This window comes from Podarcis vaucheri (genome assembly GCF_965113315.1).
Source record: "Podarcis vaucheri genome assembly, chromosome: 12".
NCBI classification, from domain to species: domain Eukaryota; kingdom Metazoa; phylum Chordata; class Lepidosauria; order Squamata; family Lacertidae; genus Podarcis; species Podarcis vaucheri.
Window position 1 is genome coordinate 11,740,849 of NC_138750.1, and position 19,018 is coordinate 11,759,866.

General features: G+C 41.7%; 1 protein-coding gene across 11 annotated transcripts in view; it reads left to right on the plus strand.

Moving 5' to 3' along the window:
* LOC309515241 (uncharacterized protein) overlaps positions 1-19,018 on the plus strand; it is an 88,984-nt gene that overhangs the window by 14,736 nt on the left and 55,230 nt on the right. For 3 of the 11 annotated variants that reach the window (XR_014212345.1, XR_014212346.1, XR_014212347.1), the window contains exon 3: positions 13,206-13,354. The exons of the other annotated variants lie outside the window; for them this stretch is intronic. The gene's annotated coding sequence lies outside the window, so the exon portion shown is untranslated. The remainder of the gene's footprint in view (positions 1-13,205; positions 13,355-19,018) is intronic. 11 annotated transcript variants of the gene reach the window in all.

A 19,018-nucleotide genomic window follows, 5' to 3' on the forward strand; every position in this document is an offset into this window, starting at 1 on the left:
AGAGGACTATTGTGTTCATGTCTTGTTGAGGGCTTCCTACAGGCATCTGGTTTTCCACTTAGAGGACAGAATGCTGGCCTTTGGCCTGATCCAGAATCATAGCTGTCAATTCCCCCCCCCCTTTTAAGGGGAAATCCTATTCAGAATAAGGGAATTTCCCTTGAAAAAAGGGAAATGTTGACCGCTATGCTGGTAGCTTCGACAACACTATTCAGCCATCTTGTCCTCTATCGTCCCCTTCTTCTTGTGCCAACATCAGGGTATTTTCCAGGGAGTCTTATCTTCTCATGAGGTGGCCAAAGTATTAGAGCCTCATCTTCAGGATCTGTCCTTCCAGTGAGCACTCCGGGCTGATTTCCTTCAGAATGGATCGGTTTGATCTTCTTGCAGTCCATGGGACTCTCAAGAGTCTCCTCCAGCACCATAATTCAAAAGCATCAATTCTTCGGCGATCAGCCATCTTTATGGTCCAGCTTTTCTCAGCCATCTTTATGGTCCATGGGGTCACAAAGAGTCAGACACAACTAAACGACTGAACAACAACAAATGTCCAGAATAGCTCTTCTTCTGCATCTAGAAATCTCTAATCCTATCAGGCCATGTGTCAAGTCCTGCTCTGTTGCAAGAATGGGATCCTCCCCAACACTCCTTTTGCATTATTATTTTTTTGACAGAGGTGGGGTGGATAAGCTGGGAGCACTCCATTAGTGGTGTAAAGGATGCAAGTCTCTATTTAGGTTCTGGAGTCTGAAGAAGCTGGGGAGGAGAGACTTTCTTTCTATGCCGTCTCCAAGCCAAATAACTTTCCATGCAGGTTGGGTTGGGTTCTTGAAAGAAGGAAGATTTTCAAAGTCGAAATGATTAGATTTCAGCACCTCCGTTGTCCCTCACAACAGTGAAATTAATATAGGGATGGAGAGGGCTGGATGGCTGAGAGACAGTCATCCATTGAGCCATCTGCCATGCAGATCTTTCCTCTCATTATCCCAGTAAGCCAGCAGGCGGTTGCAAATTGAAACATGTTTCAGTAATGTTTACGATGTCCTTGTGTGGCGCACGTACTGTAGACATAACAGAGAGAAGTTAATGGTGAATTTATTTTCAGTTCATTTGAGTCGTGTAGGAACAGAGGAAGCTGCTTTATATCAGGCCAGACTGATAGTCTTGGTGAACCATTGCCCACTCACGAGGGCATTGTAACTGTGACATAGTGAATTGAACAGAATGAAGACAAGGTGGGGAGTACCAAATTTTGGCCTTGCACAGGCCACCACTGGAATCGGAAAGACCAAAGTCCGCTCCGGCCCATCATCATTTTTTCCTGTAACCTAAAATCCACTGCTGGAGTGCAACTGTCCTTTGTTCTGTTGAGCCCTAAATTTCCTGTCAATCAGAGACTTCCTGTCTCTTAGTATAAGCAGAACTGAAAAAACACAGGAAGATCTAGTTGTTTGATGCTGAGTCCTAGAAATGTAAAATTTTCTAGTCTCCAACTTCTCCCCTCAGCCTTAAGAATCTAGGGATTGTGCCTGAAAATTCCTTAAGTGTCCACTGTATCTTTGCAAGGCAGGAGGATGGAGAGGAAACCAGAAGTTGTTCTGTGCTAGGATTTCAAAAGAGCATTCTCTGTATAGAGTTTCCACCTCTCCAACTTAAACTGTGCTGGGACAAAATATGAAAAACACTATGCGGTACATTAAAACTTTATAAAAAAGATTAGATAGATTTTTTTGTGTGTTTTTTTTAAAAATAATGAGATCTTATATTTGGATGTTCAAATATGTTTTTAAGTGCATAACATAGTTACTTACAAACCTCAGTATGTTAATATGACTCTCTGAGGGCAGGTTTATTGTCCTGTTATTTACTTCCTAGCAGAAAACCTATTTCCAAGCCAAAATCACCCTTTCTTTATTGACGTCAATAGAAGTAACTCTGGGAAATCTGAGTCAATGTCTTAAATATTTTATAATCTGTAAATCTTCTGAAATGAGGCACTCCTGAAGAGTTTTTGCAGTGAGGTAAAACGAAACCTAGGCCAATCATATTAAATCAAGAAACAGCACCTGGGATATTGAACGAACATAAACGGGCAAAAAGTGAAAAAGCATAATATTGAACTGTGGTTTTTCTACTTTCCTCGCATTTGTGGTTCAGTGTCCCAGGTGTTATATCTTGATTGCATCTTATCTATTGATCATGCAGAATTTATTTATTTCACAAGATTTGTGTATTGATTGATTGTAAAAAAACCCTCAAAGTGGTTTGCAAAAAAAGAATGGAACAATAAAAGTATCAGTGAAGAGCAGTTTAAAACAATTATTCAAAACATTCAGAAAATAATTAAAATCAACAATAAGCTAAAAATCAGAGTAAAACAAATGTCAAAATTCTGCGTGTCTTCATAGGCTTTCCTAAGCAGGTGCCAAAATGAGTACAGTGAAGGTCAATAGGCAGGGAGTTCTCTTGCCACACCAAGAGATTGACTTCTTACAAATGTGGAATAAGTATTATGCATCACCTGTAACAGCAAGTGGGGGCAAGACCATCTTGCAAGTAAAATGGCACCAAGTTGTTATAATAAATTAATAATAATAACAATGTTTTATTTGTACCCCAGCCGGAGGTACAAATAAAACTAACACAGTATACAAAGAACATAAGAACATAAAAACAGGCAATCAATTAATTAAAATACAGTGGTACCTCTGGATGCAAACGCATCCAGAAGCAAATGCAACCCATGTCTGTCCGTGCGCGGGTCGCGATTTGCCGCTTCTGCGCATGCACATGACGTCATTTTGACCGTCTGTGCATGCGCGAGCGGTGAAACCTGGAAGTAACGCTCTCCGTTACTTCTGAGTCACCGCAGCATGCAACCCCAAAATACTTATCCCGAAGCTACTTCAACCCGAGGTATGACTGTACATCTTAAAATTAGATCAGAGCAAATTAAAATCTGGACAGATGGCAGTCCACGGGTAAAATTGAGAGTGGTTAATATTCTCCAGGGCCAACTGTTACCACTGGTCTTATAAAGGACCTGTGAGCGGGCCAGGAGGCATCTTTAATGCTTGTTCTTATACAGAAAGAAAAAAAATCAGACTGAACCCTGACCAAAGGCCTTCACATACTAATAGTAACACTTAGCTCAGCAGCAAATTGGCAAACAGTGCAGGTCTCTGAGCCAGGATGTTATATGCTGACAAGGTCTCACTCCTGTCAGCAACCACGCTGCAGCATTATGCACTAACTTCAGCTTCCGGAGCAAGCAAAAGGGGAGCCCTACAAAGAGCACATTGCAGGGATGTCGTCTTGAAGTAGCCACTGCATAAGCCACTGTGGCCAGGATTTCCTGGTCCTGCTGTTGCTTGTCAGGTGAGGTAAGGTAAGGAAGTTTCGGAAGTTAGGCGGCAGAGACAGGGAGTTAGTGGGACAAGGTCATTTCTAAGAGGCCTGAACTGGCTTATAAAAATGGCCTGAGTTCTTCCAAAATAAGAAGAAGTCTTCTTCTTCTTTTTTTAAAGAACGTCAGTAGTTTCTGAGGTAATCTCAGGTTATCTTGGATGCTTGTCCATCTCTAGTCACAGTTCATTTTCCTCCCTGCAGGGTTTCGGACTTTTGTTTGCCTCCTGAATATGTGGAATACTGTTGGGGGGGGGGGCTGCAGTAGATAAAATTAGTGGATGGTGGGAGGTCTAAGCACCTTTCTCCCACCGCTGCTGAAAACTGCTGTCTATAGAAGTTATTTTGCCTTGAAGAAGCAGCCATTGAAGCTTTGTTGTACACATTTGTCTGTGATACTTATTCTGTCCCTTCGGCCCTTTATTCTTTGGCTCTCCTTTCACAGCTACATTTTCAGACTCTTATCGGCATCACAGAGATGTCTCTGGGCTCGGGGTTGTGTTGGCACTCCCATTAAGCATACCCCAGGGCAGTGCTACCACAACAACATAAAAGCATTGGGACTTGATATACCTGCCATGCTGAGTTCCAGCATGTAACCGTGTAATTGGCCTTGCTTAATGGAAACGGGCAGATTAAATACTGTTTACCACCAAAGCAACACTAGGTTGAGTCCCCTGCTAATTGCTTTGCCACATTGTCAATAAATCAGTTGCCAGGTTAAAACGGAAATTAATGTGGTCAAGTGTAAGCATTTGAGACTTGGGAAGAGAACAGCCCTTACAAATGGGTTCTCCTTAGTAGACTTCATCCGCACAATGAAAACAGGCAGGGAAATCTATGGTTCCTTTCTGCTAATAAATGGACGATACGAAACGTTAAGCAAACAGTTGTGACAAGTGTGCAAATGAGGAGCAACAATAAAGCAATTATGGCAGGACAGATTTGTGGAGGCCAAGCAGTCAAGCTCTCTTTCTTTCTTCTCGTTCTTCTTTTGCTAGTCATTTGTCCAGTGTTGGTATGAAGCACCAAGTTCAGATTAGGAAAGGTAAAGTCAGAAGACTATTAATGTTTGGGAATTTGATACTGTCACCTTTCTTTGACAGATGCCATATCATAAAAAATCAGACCCCCTTTCCGTACCACAGTGGTACCTCGGGTTAAGTACTTAATTTGTTCCGGAGGTCCATTCTTAACCTGAAACTGTTCTTAACCTGAAGCACCACTTTAGCTAATGGGGCCTCCTGCTGCCACTGCACCGCCAGAGCACGATTTCTGTTCTCACCCTGAAGCAAAGTTCTTAACCTGAAGCACTATTTCTGGGTTAGCGGAGTCTGTAACCTGAAGCGCATGTAACCTGAAGCATATGTAACCTGAGGTACCACTGTATATCCTGAGGAGTTGTGGAGGATGCAGTTCATTTTGCATGTTCCTGTTTACTGCAGATACCTGGTTGTAGTGTTACCCTATATATAAATGTGTGTGACTGTTTTCCACAGTCAGGAACAAAAATGTTTGCATGGTCTAATGTCACAGAGTTGGCCAATTTAAATGGGTAGATTGTTGGGTTCATAGATGCATAGAAAATATACCAGAAACTTTGTTTTATCAAACAGACAAATACTAGCATGGCAGATTTATTTTGTTGCTACCACAATAATAGGATGAGGGCAGTATTTTCCTAGTTTTTAAGTGTGCATTTTAAAATGCACCATTTATAGAGCTGGTATACTGCAGTGACTATTATGAAGGCTTTAGCTACAAGTCGGAAGTCATGCAGTTGGGACAGTTTGCCTGGTCAAAGGAAGGGAATTGAGAGCGGTATCAGGAAGGCTCAGCAACACGAGAAGCAAAAATGCTAAGAAAATCCATCCTACTTCTCACTGATATAGTCTTGGGCTGTACTCCTTCAGATGACAGTAGGGACATATGTGATTGAATGCTCCTTCATAGGGGGAAATCCTTCTACAGTGGTGCCTCGCAAGACGAAAAGAATCCGTTCTGTGATTCTCTTCGTCTAGCGGTTTTTTCGTCTTGCGAAGCAAGCCCATTGACGGATTAGCGGATTAGCGCTATTAGCGGCTCTTAGTGGCTTTTAGCGGCTTATCTGCTGATCGGATCAGCTGATAAGCGGCTTAGCGGCTTAGAAAAAGGGGGGAAGGGGAAAAAAACCCAGCAGGAACTCGCAAGACATTGTCGTCTTGCGAAGCAAGCCCATAGGAAATTCGTTTTGCGAAGCACCTCCAAAACGGAAAACTCTTTCGTCTAGCGAGTTTTCCATCTTGTGAGGCATTCGTCTTGTGGGGCACCACTGTATATAGAAAACTATCACCTCTGGGGGAAGACTAAATCCCATCTGCTGAACATGTAACTCTGGGCATTGTTTTTATTTTAGTATACAGAAGAGCAGTTATTCGTGTAAGTCCTCATGCATCTAAAGTGGTGCTGCTCAGATACAGTCTGAAACCTTATTGAGGTCTAGACCTTAGGCTGGTGGATTGAAACGGCCATGCTAAAAAACAACAACCCACCAAAATAAAACACAGGCACGGAATTGCGGTTGCAATCCTGAAATTGCTAGCATGTGGGTGGATTAGCAGGACTCCATTCACTCTAATTGGACTCCAGCAAAGGCCTGCCCACATAGAGCTCTTTGTAGAGCCTGTCTAAATTAGTTCTCCTCCTTTGCTCAGGGAAGTACTTTTCTCAGAAAATACTCTTTGCCTGTCTACATTGTCTCTGACAGAAACGTATCACAATGAGAGCATGAAAAGAAAGCCATCAAACAAAACCATATTCCATATAATAAACTGAGGTTCAACTTTAGAATTTTATTCCTCCTTCACATCTTTCTTCACCCATTTCCCCCAAACCTTCTAATTTGCTACTTGGGGAAAATAAGCTAACAGCAGGAGAGGAGAAAATATTTTCCTTGGAGTTTTAAAAACATTTCTTCATATAATATTGGCTATAAAGACATATTTGAGCTGTTTCTTACCTGCGGCATGAGGTGTTTCAGGGTTTTGTTTGGCCTGGCCTTTAAAGCAAACTGACCTGGTTCATGTTTCTTGAACACAGTTATCTTCTGGTTTTCGCACTTCTCTCAATTTTTCTACATAGTTCTAGGTTTTAAAATGCACCAAAGTGTTTACCCATATGAGTGTTTTCAAGGTTGCCTCTTTTTTTTACAGTGCATGTTTTGTGAAAAAAATATGTACAGAAATAACAGGCGTTTTAAAGAAATCTGCTGGATCAAGCCAAAGGTCCATCAAGCATTGCACTGTGTTCTCGCAGTGGAATCCCACAAAACAGGATCAGAGCGCAGCAGCCTTCTCCTCTTGCCGTTCCAGCAAGTGGTATTCAGAGGTATACTACTTTTGACAGTGGTGGTAGAACATGGCCCTTGTAGCCATTGATAGCCTCCTCCTTCATGAAATTGTCTTCTTCTCTTTGAAGGCCATCCAGTTTGGTGGTCATCAGCACCTCCTGTGGTTCTGTCAACTATGTGAAGAAGCACTTTGTTTTGCCTGCCCTGCAACTTCCAACATTCAATGCCCCCAAGTTATCTTATTTATAAGTATTTATAAGTGACAGAGAAAAACTTTTCTCTAGCCATTGTCTCATGGATACTTTTATACACCTCTGTCGTGTCTCCTCTTGCTTTTTCCTTTAGCTAAAAAGTACCAGCGTTGGAACATTTCCTGGGGGGGGTTATTCTACTATTCTGTTTGCCCCTTTCTGAACCCTTTCCAGCTCTAAAAACTGAGACACATTAAGGGTGAGACCAATTATTGGTCCAGTGTTATGGAATGGATTCATGAATGAACACATCCAGAACCAACACAGCCCAAAAACAGACTGATCCTTCCATTGGTTCCTATGACTATGGACTATTGCCTCTAAGGCCTATTACACATTTTTCCTCAAGGTTGCTGTGCCCCTGCTGACTTTGCTTGATTAGTTTGACACTTCCAACAGTTCAACATCAACCTTCGGGGTCAGTTCACTTAATTAATAAACTGGAATCGCAGTTTCACCAATTTGCTTTCAATTGATGGCAATACAAAAAGAATCTCGTTGTGAATTCCACACGGTTCCTTTCATTCTTGGTGCAAACTAGGAAAAAGGTAGTTTTATGCCAGCAGTTTCAGATGCATGTTACCTAGCTAACTGATGCTATAATGGCAATTTCCACAACAGATGCAAAGAAGAGAAGCAAGGACATTTCCCATACTTCATCTGGATTTGTATCCTTTTCTTGCAGCACAGTAATTATCTGGGAGATGACATTCCCTTGTGAACCCTTGCAGGAAAACAATTGAAGCCACAAGAATTCTGCACCTTGAAGTATCAGCTACTGGAATCGTCTATAAAGCCTTGAGTCGGAATTGTCTATAAAGCCTTGAGTCTTCCCAGCTCAATTTATGTTCACAATGGGAAGTAGTGGACACTGTATAAAGCTCAGCCAAATGCCAAGCCTTAAAAATTGACTTTGGCAAATTTGACAATACTTGCACTCCAAAGAGTTTGTGAATGGATTCCTCTCTCTGAATACTGCTGCACATTCAGCTGTGCAGGTGTCCTCTCGGCAGCAGTAGCTTTTATTTCATACCAAACAAAGGAGAGTTATCAAATAGCGAGGCATTCTTCATGTGCTCACAGCACACTCATGTCAGACAGAATATCTTCTTTTAAAACAGTTTTTATCAATTTCCACTTTTAAAATAATAACTTTTCCTTAGCCGTGTTATTTTAACAATGATACTCAAGTAACTATATTCATAATAAATGAGTTGCAGATAAACATCCAATCAACATCTGTACAGCTACCTTACTGATTCACTCATTCTGCTGTCCAACACATATCAGCCTTTTTTATATTCTCACCTTTGCTGTCACTATTAAAACAGAATTGTATACATAAAGGAAAAGAAAAGTGAAGGCTCAGTTTAAAATATTGAATCCTATCGGGCCTTGGGGAAGATGATAGGTCTAGTGGCAAAATTGGATAAGGGACACAGAATTTATCCAAAGCAAGCTTTCTCAATGGGCCACCATGGGGCCCAATGGCTTCCATTCATTTTTATCTTCAGTGCCAAGTGGCAACATAAGTCATACTCCCACGGCCTGCTTGCTCTCCAAGGTACTGAAAAGTGGTCTAATGCCCACAGTCTCATTTCCCCCACCCTTTTCAGATCCAAGGATTTACTCAGCAGCACCTCATAAGCAAATATTTTAGCTAAATCTACTTTGAACCCTCACCAGAGAGCCATAAATCTGATTTTTAGTCATGCTGACTGAAAATTAAGGCATAAAGATCCCTAGACCCACCAGCGCCACAAACCTAGCTTACATTCACAGCACAACTCAGTACATGTCTACTCAAAAGTAAATGCCATTGAATTCCATGCAACTGACTCACAGGGAAGTAGTATAGGATTGCAACCTAAGACTGTTACTTATTTACGTCTGCTGGTGGAGATATAGCCTCGCACCTTCTACAGTAAACCACAGAGCGGTTTACAACATAGAACGTAAAAAAAAAAGTCACTCTAAATATAATCTCTATACAATACCAATATCTAAAAGTTATACAACTACATAATAGTCCATAATGAATATATACTAAGCAGCTATGTGAAATTGTGTAGAATATCCCAACAATAAACTCTATAACCTCTGTGAAAAACTTAAAATTATGAGACACTGTAATTACCTACTTATTTCAGGTGCACCTATAAAACAGAGTATGTATCTAATAACAATAAGCTCCTGAACAATAAAGGAGGTGAAAATCAACAGCAGGAGAGCTAAAGTGCAGAAATAATATACAAGTGCATATATCTCCCTGTACAAAACTAGACTGTAATCCCTCTACCCCAGATAATGACAGACCCTCCCAGCTTTCACCTGAAAGCTTTCCTTTCCTTTCTGAGTCTCTCTCCCTGAGATATCTCAATTTTCCTGCCTCTCTCAACCAGGGTCCCTCCACTATCTGCCAGTTTTATGGGATGCAATGGTGCCCCAGAAGGAAAGACATCAAGGGCATGACCCACTTTTCTGTCTCCCCCTTGAGGTGACCCCCACGGGAGTCACACCATCACTGGGCAGCCTGCTGGTGGCAGCAAGCTTTGAGGTGGGTAGAGTTCAATTTGCCTGCCTCTGCTCCTCAGCAGCTTATTAAAACCGACCCATTCACCAGATTGCTGTCAAATTTCTGTAAGAAGTTAAACTGTCTTAGAGAGTGTCTTCTGCACCATTCCACAGACCTTGCCTGTCCAACATGTGAAGGACTGTGAGGCTAAATGACTGGGATGTGACAGAGAATAGAGAAACCTAGCACATCCCCAGTCTCTCAGTTATGGATTCTGGCACAATTCCATTGTCTTTCCTACATCACAGTGATATAGGAGCAGTTGTCAGCTATTACATGCCTATTATCGATTTCTATGCAACTTTAATTGCCATGGCTTCTCCCAGTCAACCCCAGAAATTGTCATTTCTTTCATTTCTTTCACAGCCCACACCCGTAATAGTTCAAAGTGGGGAGGAATCAGGATTGTTCCTTGACAAAATGTCAATGAATGTCTTGAACAAGGTTAAGGACAATTCTGAATTAAATTAATAATGCGAAATTCTGTATCTTGGGAAAGCTCCACCAATATGTATACTTGGGATGAGCAATCTGACTTTCCAGATACTTTTGGACTCTTAATCGTCATCTGCCCCAGCTAGCATGGCCAATGATCAGGGATGATGGCGGTTGAGGTCTGAGAATATCTCATGGAGGACCACAGCTCCTCCATCCCTGATGTAGACCAAAGGAGTCCATGGCATGCAACAGAATCATATGCATGCTTACTCAGGTAAGCCCCATTGGATCCACATTTACTCTCAAGTAAACGGGCACAGAACTGCAGCCTCAGTTAATTGCTAGTACTTTATTTTATTTGAAGCAATATATGCAATTATAAATCCTACTGATGAGGTTGAAGAGAGCTGAGCCGAGCGGTTGCAAATGAAGTCAAAGTGGAGATTTAATTGGGCCATCTTTGGCTTGAACATTAGAACAGCAACAAAAACCTTTGCACACACATCTGTTTTATGGCTACACCAGACATCTTTATAAAGCCTGAATATTTGGCTCTAATCTGAGTGCATGAAATGGGTTTGATCCAATCTTTATTTCACTTTTATCCTTTGCTTCAGATTAATGAATCTTTAATCACATTGATGGGGAAAGTTAATAGAAAAATTAATGAAAGCACAACATCAGGGCCTGAGAGATGGACTGAATAACAATAGGAAGGCTACCAGCTGCAGTCTTTCTTCCTTTCCTCAGACCACAGTTTATGGTTCATAATGCCTCATCTCAGACATACATTTTTCTACAAATGGTCCATGTTATAAAACATATAAATAACTCAGTAGCATGTTTGTCATATACTTGACATCTAATAAGGGATATTAATTTAAAAGTGCCGAGTACAGAAAGAGCCTTTCAGACTTTAATCCATTTTGTTTCCTTTTACGGTTATCCTGTCGCACTTTCCCGCCACCCGAAGTCATTCATTATAGAATCTCACCTGGCCACTTATCAGGAATGATTTGATGGAGTCAGGCAATCAGTACCTTCCTGTTCATAGAACAGCTTGACAGTCAGCCTTCAGAACTTAACTCTGTCATGCATTGATTCCTCTGTGTCTCTTGTGGGCAAAAGTAAAACAAAAAGGCGAGGAAAACAGGGGACAGATATTGTGACAAAAGAAGGAAATAGACATTATATCATGTGTTGTTTAATCGTGTCCGACTCTTCATGACCCCATGGACCAGAGCACACCAGGCACTCCTATCTTCCACTGCCTCCCGCAGCTTGGTCAAACTCATGTTCGTAGCTTTGAGAACACTGTCCAACCATCTCGTCCTCTGTCATCCCCTTCTCTCCTTGTACCCTCAATCTTTCCCAACACCAGGTTCTTTTCCAGGGAGTCTTCTCTTCTCATGAGGTGGCCAAAATATTGGAGCCTCAGCTTCAGGATCTGTCCTTCCAGTGAGCACTCAGGGCTGATTTCCTTAAGAATGGATAGGTTTGATCTTCTTGCAATCCATGGGACTCTCAAGAGTCTCCTCCAGCACCATAATTCAAAAGCATCAATTCTTTGGCGATCTTTATGGTCCAGCTCTCACTTCCATACATCACTACTGGGAAAACCATAGCTTTAACTATACGGGCCTTTGTTGGCAAGGTGATGTCTCTGCTTTTTAAGATGCATTTTTAAGATATCATAGAGAAGCTAAATGGCGAAGGGGAACTAGGGTCCTCCCCAGACCACACAGCCTCTTCTCAGGCCACACCCCTCATGGACTCTGCATTGCACCTTCTTCAAGTGCTTTTGTCTGGTGATGTCTCCTTGAACTCTGATAATGCTTCTTGATTGGGTGGAGGATAGAGATGGGAGTGTGGGTGTGCTTAGAAACTAGCCTAGTGTCCAAAGGTATCTTCTGATACCTTGTTCCACTCACCCCTGGCCTTGTCTACCTCTGGCATGTAGCCATTTTTCTCAGAAGGCAATAGAACCAACCAGATGAAAAAGGTTCCCCGCCCTTGCACTAGACATTGGCCATAGTTACAGGTAATGTTTACCAATTAGTGGTCCCATTTGCATCAGAAGACAACTTCATCAGGTCCAACATGGTTAGGCTGAGCAGTGTGATCCAACTGGGGAGATCCTCCAAGATGTATATTCATATCTGTATCAACAACAACCATGAATTGCACTTGCTGGTTCAGGGTGACTGAAAGACTCTGACTGCAAACCTATATACACCTAACTGGCATGGATAGGTTTACATTGTGAATGGGCAAAACACAACTGGTTTGAAATGAAATTGTATTTCAAGAAATATTTAAGGGAAAGCAATGTATTCATTCGTTCAAAATAGCCATTTTGACTAAAGGAACGGTTATAAAATTGGCTTCAGTCATAATGCCAATGTAATTTTCTAGTATTGCTGGCTGAAAAACTTTTAGAGTGATTCATTGAACTCTATTTTCAGATTCTCAACAGAATCTCAACTTTTTGTGTCGATTTAAAATGCTAAAAACGTAGATCTTCTGAGATGGAAATTCTACAGTGTGCCAATCTCCACCCATTGAAATATATTTATTATCCATTGTTCACATCCTAAATTTACATAAGAGGGAAGTTTCAGATGACTCAGGCAGTATTTCCTTGGCTTATCTCCTATCTGAAGTTTCTGGTATCCTTTTACAACATTAGTAGGTATACAGTGAAAATGAGGGCCAAAATTAATGGATTATGCAACTAATTGGGCCCCTTTCCAGAAGTTGGATCCAGCACATTCATGACCAGCCCAATTCTACACCACCCCTGGAATGACCTTTTTCAGGAATCTATTGCTGGAATCCCCCACCAGTAGCACTCTTCTCCCCTGGTGGAGATCACTATTGGGGTGGGGATTTCAGACTAGCTGATTCCTTAGCAGTGGCCAATATTGACTGGTGAGGGTAACCCTTTATTTGTGGGCTAAAAGGGAAGGTTATGCTTTGAAGTGTTCTTAAAATTCCTTTTTTATTACTTGAAATAAGAGATAAAAAAGAGGAAACATTACAGAGGGTCTTTCTTTTTAACAATTAATTGCTTTTCTTTATTTAACTAAAAGTCACCTCAAATTTATTTCTTTGTCTTAAAAAAGCTTGTTGACTGAGTTACTGGTAATACACATTTTTATTTAAATGTCATTAAGTAAATCCATTGCTTCCAAACTTTTTGCCTTAGGGTACTAAAACATTCATCCTGGAAGTCATCAGTTTGTGATGGACATCAACTAGACCTTTGGGGTTTTACCTTTGCCTCATGAGAAGTGAGAACGCTGTCCATGGTGGCCTCTCATGGCTGAACGATACAAGGAAAATTGATCATACCAGGTAAGCTATCCTTCGGGTAACGTTGCCCATTATTACTGATCTCACTTGAGAATCAATCTCCCTTTCCCCTCCATCACTAAGAGTGGTGCTTGAGGCCTAGCGCAGCTTTCATATGGTTGTTGCAGGCTCTTCCAGTATTTTCGTGTGCCGAAAGTAATGGGGTTTTCCTGATGTTCTTGGCATCACAGGGGGTGGGGAGCTGGCACAAGAATCAGATGCCAATATTAAGACTCAGCTATACAGCTGCAAATAAAACGTTTTAAATGTGTTGTAAAGTGCAATATACAAACGTGACTCTAGATGGTGAAAGTGAGCTATGCCAAATTCAATGTATTTTTCAAATCATTTTTTATTTTAAAAAAGCATTATCACAATGTTTTTTATATGTGTGTAGATTCCACCTTGTTGTTGTTTAGTTGTTTAGTCGTGTCCAATTCTTCGTGACCCCATAGACTAGAGCATTCCAGGCACTCCTGTCTTCCACTGCCTCCCGCAGTTTGGTCAAACTCATGCTGGTAGCTTCGACAACACTGTCCAACCATCTCTTCCTCAGTCATCCCCTTCTCCTTGTGCCCTCCATCTTTCCCAACATCAGGGTCTTTTCCAGGGAGTCTTCTCTTCTCATGAGGTGGCCAAAGTATTGGAGCCTCAGCTTCAGGATCTGTCCTTCTAGTGAGCACTCAGGGCTGATTTCCTTAAGAATGGATCAGTTTGATCTTCTTGCAGTCCATGGGACTCTCAAGAGTCTCCTCCAGCACCATAATTCAAAAGCACCAATTCTTCGGCAATCAGCCTTCTTTATGGTCCAGCTCTCACTTCCATACATCACTACTGGGGGGAAAATAGCTTTAACTATATGGACCTTTGTTGGCAAAGTGATGTCTCTGCTTTTTAAGATAGTCTCATGGAATAAGTAGAATCTGACCTAGAACCTACCGGCTTTGGATATTCTTCAGTTACCACACTCATACCCATCACTTGTTTGAAGTGATATCTGCAACTGTGGACATGCCCCTTCCATGGTCTGCATACATAGGGTTCTTTAGGAAAATGTTTAGCACCTGAACCCGACTTTGTTCCGCAAGCACCATTTGTCGTTTGGCATCCTGTGGTCTTTTCATCCATCTCAGCTGGTCTGCTCTTGCCAGCTTGATCCCTACAATTGGTGGGTCCTCTTTAATCTGTCTTCACCTTTGGACAAATCCCTCCTATCTCTCAGAGCACTGTTCCAAAGTTGCTGAAACAAGTGCGAAACATTCTCCTCAGGAGCAATAAAGTAGGAGCTTCATTTACCTGAAGTTACATTTACTGTTAGAAAAAGTTTTTCAGCAAGAAAAAAAAATCCCTGCCCGACAATCTATATATCTTTTTCAATATGTGGGATAATTGGGGAACTACTGGTGTGAACTCATATGGTAACTGCATAATATATGCTGTCAATTATCTATTCCGTGACGTGAGTCACAAAAATAAGAAGCCACAATCTTGAGATCCAGTGGGTGGCCTCAATGACAGCAGGCGGCGTTTCTTGATACACTGTCTTTTAGGGCTCTCTGATTTTGCTCATCAAGCAGACGTGTCACGCAGCTCAGGTAGAACGTAGTTGCACACATAACATTACAATTTTTGGAGCCAGCTCACCACAGGGGAGTTTAAGAGGAGAGACTTCAAAATTATATGTCTAAAAATGAGACTCAAGTTGATATAATTCTAGCATGTCTCTTCTCTTTAAAAACAGGTGTTGAGTTTTTGTGGGGGTTTTTTTTTTTAAAAAAAGAATTCACAATTCAAAGAAAATTTCACAATCTGCACTAGACCTGGAAACTAACAGCTAGCGCACACATGGCTACAACCTCAACAGATGGCTTGTGTGTGGATCGGCCATATTGCATCAACACTGCAGATAGAGATTTTCTATCTCTTCAAACACCAGATTTTCCAGTAAAGTCAGCTGCCAGCCACCAACTGTACAGTAATGAAATTATGTCCAAACATGTATGAACAAGGCTTAAGAAGCAGCTCGAAAGGCCTATTAATAAACAGCATACAATGGATGGAATCCAAACAGCTGCTTGAGGCCAACGACTTCTGCCGGCCCAGTGAGGCTTCGGGTTGACTTTTTTCTTAGAACAGCTGATCCAGGTCATATCACAATCTGTTTTTGAATCTCCCTTAATTTTCAAAAGGAGTTTACCATTTAGCATAGGGAAACTCCTTTCCAAGGAGCCCATATTTCACGTTCCTTTTGGATCATAGAGTTCATTGCATTGCACCAGAACTCTGAAACTTAGATTCTGAGACTTTTGTATTTTTTAGGGGTTGTGGAGTTCACCATTGGGTATAATTTGACATTGCTGCTTAGAATGCATACATTATGTTCAGTGCTGTTTTTTTTATAATAATAAAAAGAGTTGTTGGAATTCACCATGATTCCACCATGCTTGGAATGATTCTATGATTCCATCCATCCATGCAAAAAGCCCAGACCAAATGAAGCTATTTTGAGTCCAAAAACAAAGTTCTTTATTATACCTGGAAGGGTGTAGTCTGCTCTTCCTCCCTACACTGCTTTTGAGGTTTTGAGCCAGGAGATGAAGGAGGTTCTATACAGCATTTCAGGCCATTAGCAGAATCCTTAGACACAAATGCCTCCTGCTGTTTCCTAAAGCAGGCCAGCACCAGTAGCAACAGCTGCTTCCTAGAATATGCCAAATTTAAAAGCAGTTTAATGTTTTACGGCATGAAATGATTTTGTCAATCCAGGAAGCAATTCTCAAGCCACAACTTCCACAAAGGTGATGTGCAAAGCCTTGCACCATTGCACAAGATTGTCCCAAACACCTTTAGCAGAGTTTTTCCCACTCCCAGCAGAGGATGGCAGAGAGGACACTATGTGCCGTCCTAAAATTACCCACCCCAGCCATCCTAGACCAACTTATCTGGGGAAAAGCCTCATTGAATTAAATGAGACTTACTTTAGTGTAGGCATCTCATATTGTCCAAACATGAGTAAACAGAATAAATCTGTAAATCCTTGGCCTTATACAGTACTGATCTTTCAAGGATTCTTCCTCCTCCCCCTCGTTCATCAGCTCCCCACGTTTGTTCAAAATCTGATAAAATAAACATGCACTTTTAATAATTGGGAAATCCCTTTGTATTTTCACTGCTCTTGAATGTTTGCCCAATAGGAATTCCTGCCTTAGAAATATTGCTCCTCTCGAACAGCAGACCTCCTTTCTTATTGCCTCCATCTTGTTATTTCTGAACAAACTTACTCGATGAGACCTGGTCCCTGCGCATAAACAGTTTATTTCCACTATTTCTTTTCTTTGTGCTTGCAGAGCTGGCTAGGGTCAGAACTGCTGCGCAGAGCGTGGGGAATCAGCGGGAGTTTGTTCATCCTCTTTAAAGTGCTGTATTTTTCATCCGGGAAAGTTTGTGTTCCTCTCTTTTCCTGTGTGCTAACATCACTCCCTTATACACTGCGGAAGATTGTCTCCTGCCAGGCAAGGCTCCCTGCATGATGCTAACTGTGTTTTCACTTTTCTCTCAGGGGACTTGTGTGAAGGAAGTTCAGAATGTTTAAGGTTCAGTCAGCTAACTTGCCCAGCTCCACATCTGAGATCTGAAATCACACCAGAAAATCTGTTTGCTCCGCTGTGTCAAGCCATTTCCTTTGAGAAATGACCAGCACCCACAAAAATACTCCTCCCATAATTGCTCAATTTCCCATGGTGGAAATCAGGGCCCAGGCAGGGAACCAGAGGTAGATTCACCTGCACAGGTGACTTGGACTAGCATGGAAAGTGACAACGACTGTATTTGCATGCCCTTTTGTGATTGGGAGTTTAATCTTGTCAGTTTCTCAATCTTCACTTTGATTGTTTAAATCCTTTCAGCCCAAATAATGGCTAAAGGCAGGAATGACAACAGGATTTCCTGGGCTTAGTATGCTGCAAGTGGATTGAGGCCCTTGCTTCACCACCCCACAATCTACTGGCAAGAAGTGCTGCTTAAGTACATATATTATGTACTTAATATACTTATGTATGCTAACATTGTGTATGCCATCAAATGCCAACAGTGCCAACAGTGTCCTTCAGCTCTCTATATTGGACAAACCTTATGCCAAAGAATAAACGGATATAAACCTGACATCAAGAATCACAAAACAGAGAAACCAGTAGGAGAACACTTCAATCTCCCAGGACATTCTATACAAGATCTCAAAGTAGCTGTTTTACTACAAAGGAATTTCAGAAATAGACTGGAAAGAGAAGCTGCAGAATTGCAACTCATTACCAAACTTAAAACCATGGAGAGACCTGGTCTGAACAAAGAGATTGGATTCTTATCTCATTATACATGACTAAGCCATTTTTCACCTTCTCACCCCTTGCCTTTTCCTGTAAGACCTATTGCAGTCGTTAAGAGTCGTCAACAGGCTCATCTCAGCTTTCTGCCAATCTCCCATTCCCACCACCCTTCTGAGTAATACCCCTCCCCACCTTCTCACTATATAGAAGGATCTGGCAACTTCTGTTTCAGTGTATCTGAAGAAGTGTGCATGCACACAAAAGCTCTTACCAAGAACTAACTTAGTTGGTCTTTAAGGTGCTACTGGAAGGAATTTTTTTTTATTTTTACATATATTAATTCAGCCTAGCCCAGTTCACAGGGCTACAACAAAGATAAAAACGGGTATAGTATGGTAATGTATGCAGTCTTGATTGAGCTCCTAAAAGACAGAGCCTCAAAGTGTCCCTATTTTCCAGGGACAGTCCCAGATTTACAGAAGCCATCCCAGTTTCTGATTTGATTTGGAATGCCCCGCTTTTCCATAGGACGTCCCTATTTTCATCGGAGAAATGTTGGAGGATACGGAGTTATGCGACTCCCGAGCCGAAGAGATAAGTAACTTTACAACCTTTAGAAGTTTTTTTAATGTTAAATGTTTGATTCCGTTTTTATATATGTTGGAAGCTGCCCAGAGTGGTTGAAGCAACCCAGTCAGATGGGCATGGTATTATTATTATTATTATCATTATTATTATTATTATTAGAGTAGGGCACCCCTATTTTCATCAGAGAAATGTTGGAGGGTATGGAAAGGTTAGGGATGCGGGTGGCGCTGTGGGTTAAACCACAGAGCCTAGGACTTGGTGATCAGAAGGTTGGCAGTTCGAATCCCCAAAATGGGGTGAGCTCCCATTGCTCGGTCCCTGCTCCTGCCAACCTAGCAGTTTGGAAGCACGTCAAAGTGCAAGTAGATAAATAGGTACCGCTCTGGCAGGAAGGTAAACGGCATTTCCGTGCACTGCTCTGGTTCGCCAGAAGCGGCTTAGTCATGCTGGCCACATGACCTGGAAGCTCCCTTGGCCAGTAAAGCGAGATGAGCGCCGCAACCCCAGAGTCGGCCACGACTGGACCTAATGGTCAGGGGTCCCTTTACCTTTACCTTATGGAAAGGTTTGATGCAAATATATAATGTCAGTGTTCCAACCTACTTTCCTTGGTTAGACAGCTTGGGGTGGATGTGGGAAGAAAGCTTCGCTTGGTTCCTGAAGAGTCTAGCCTAAGGATTAGACTAGGACCTTCTATTGTGCTTATGAAATGTGTCAATAAATATCCCCTAAAACATCCAGTGTGTGAGAGATGGTT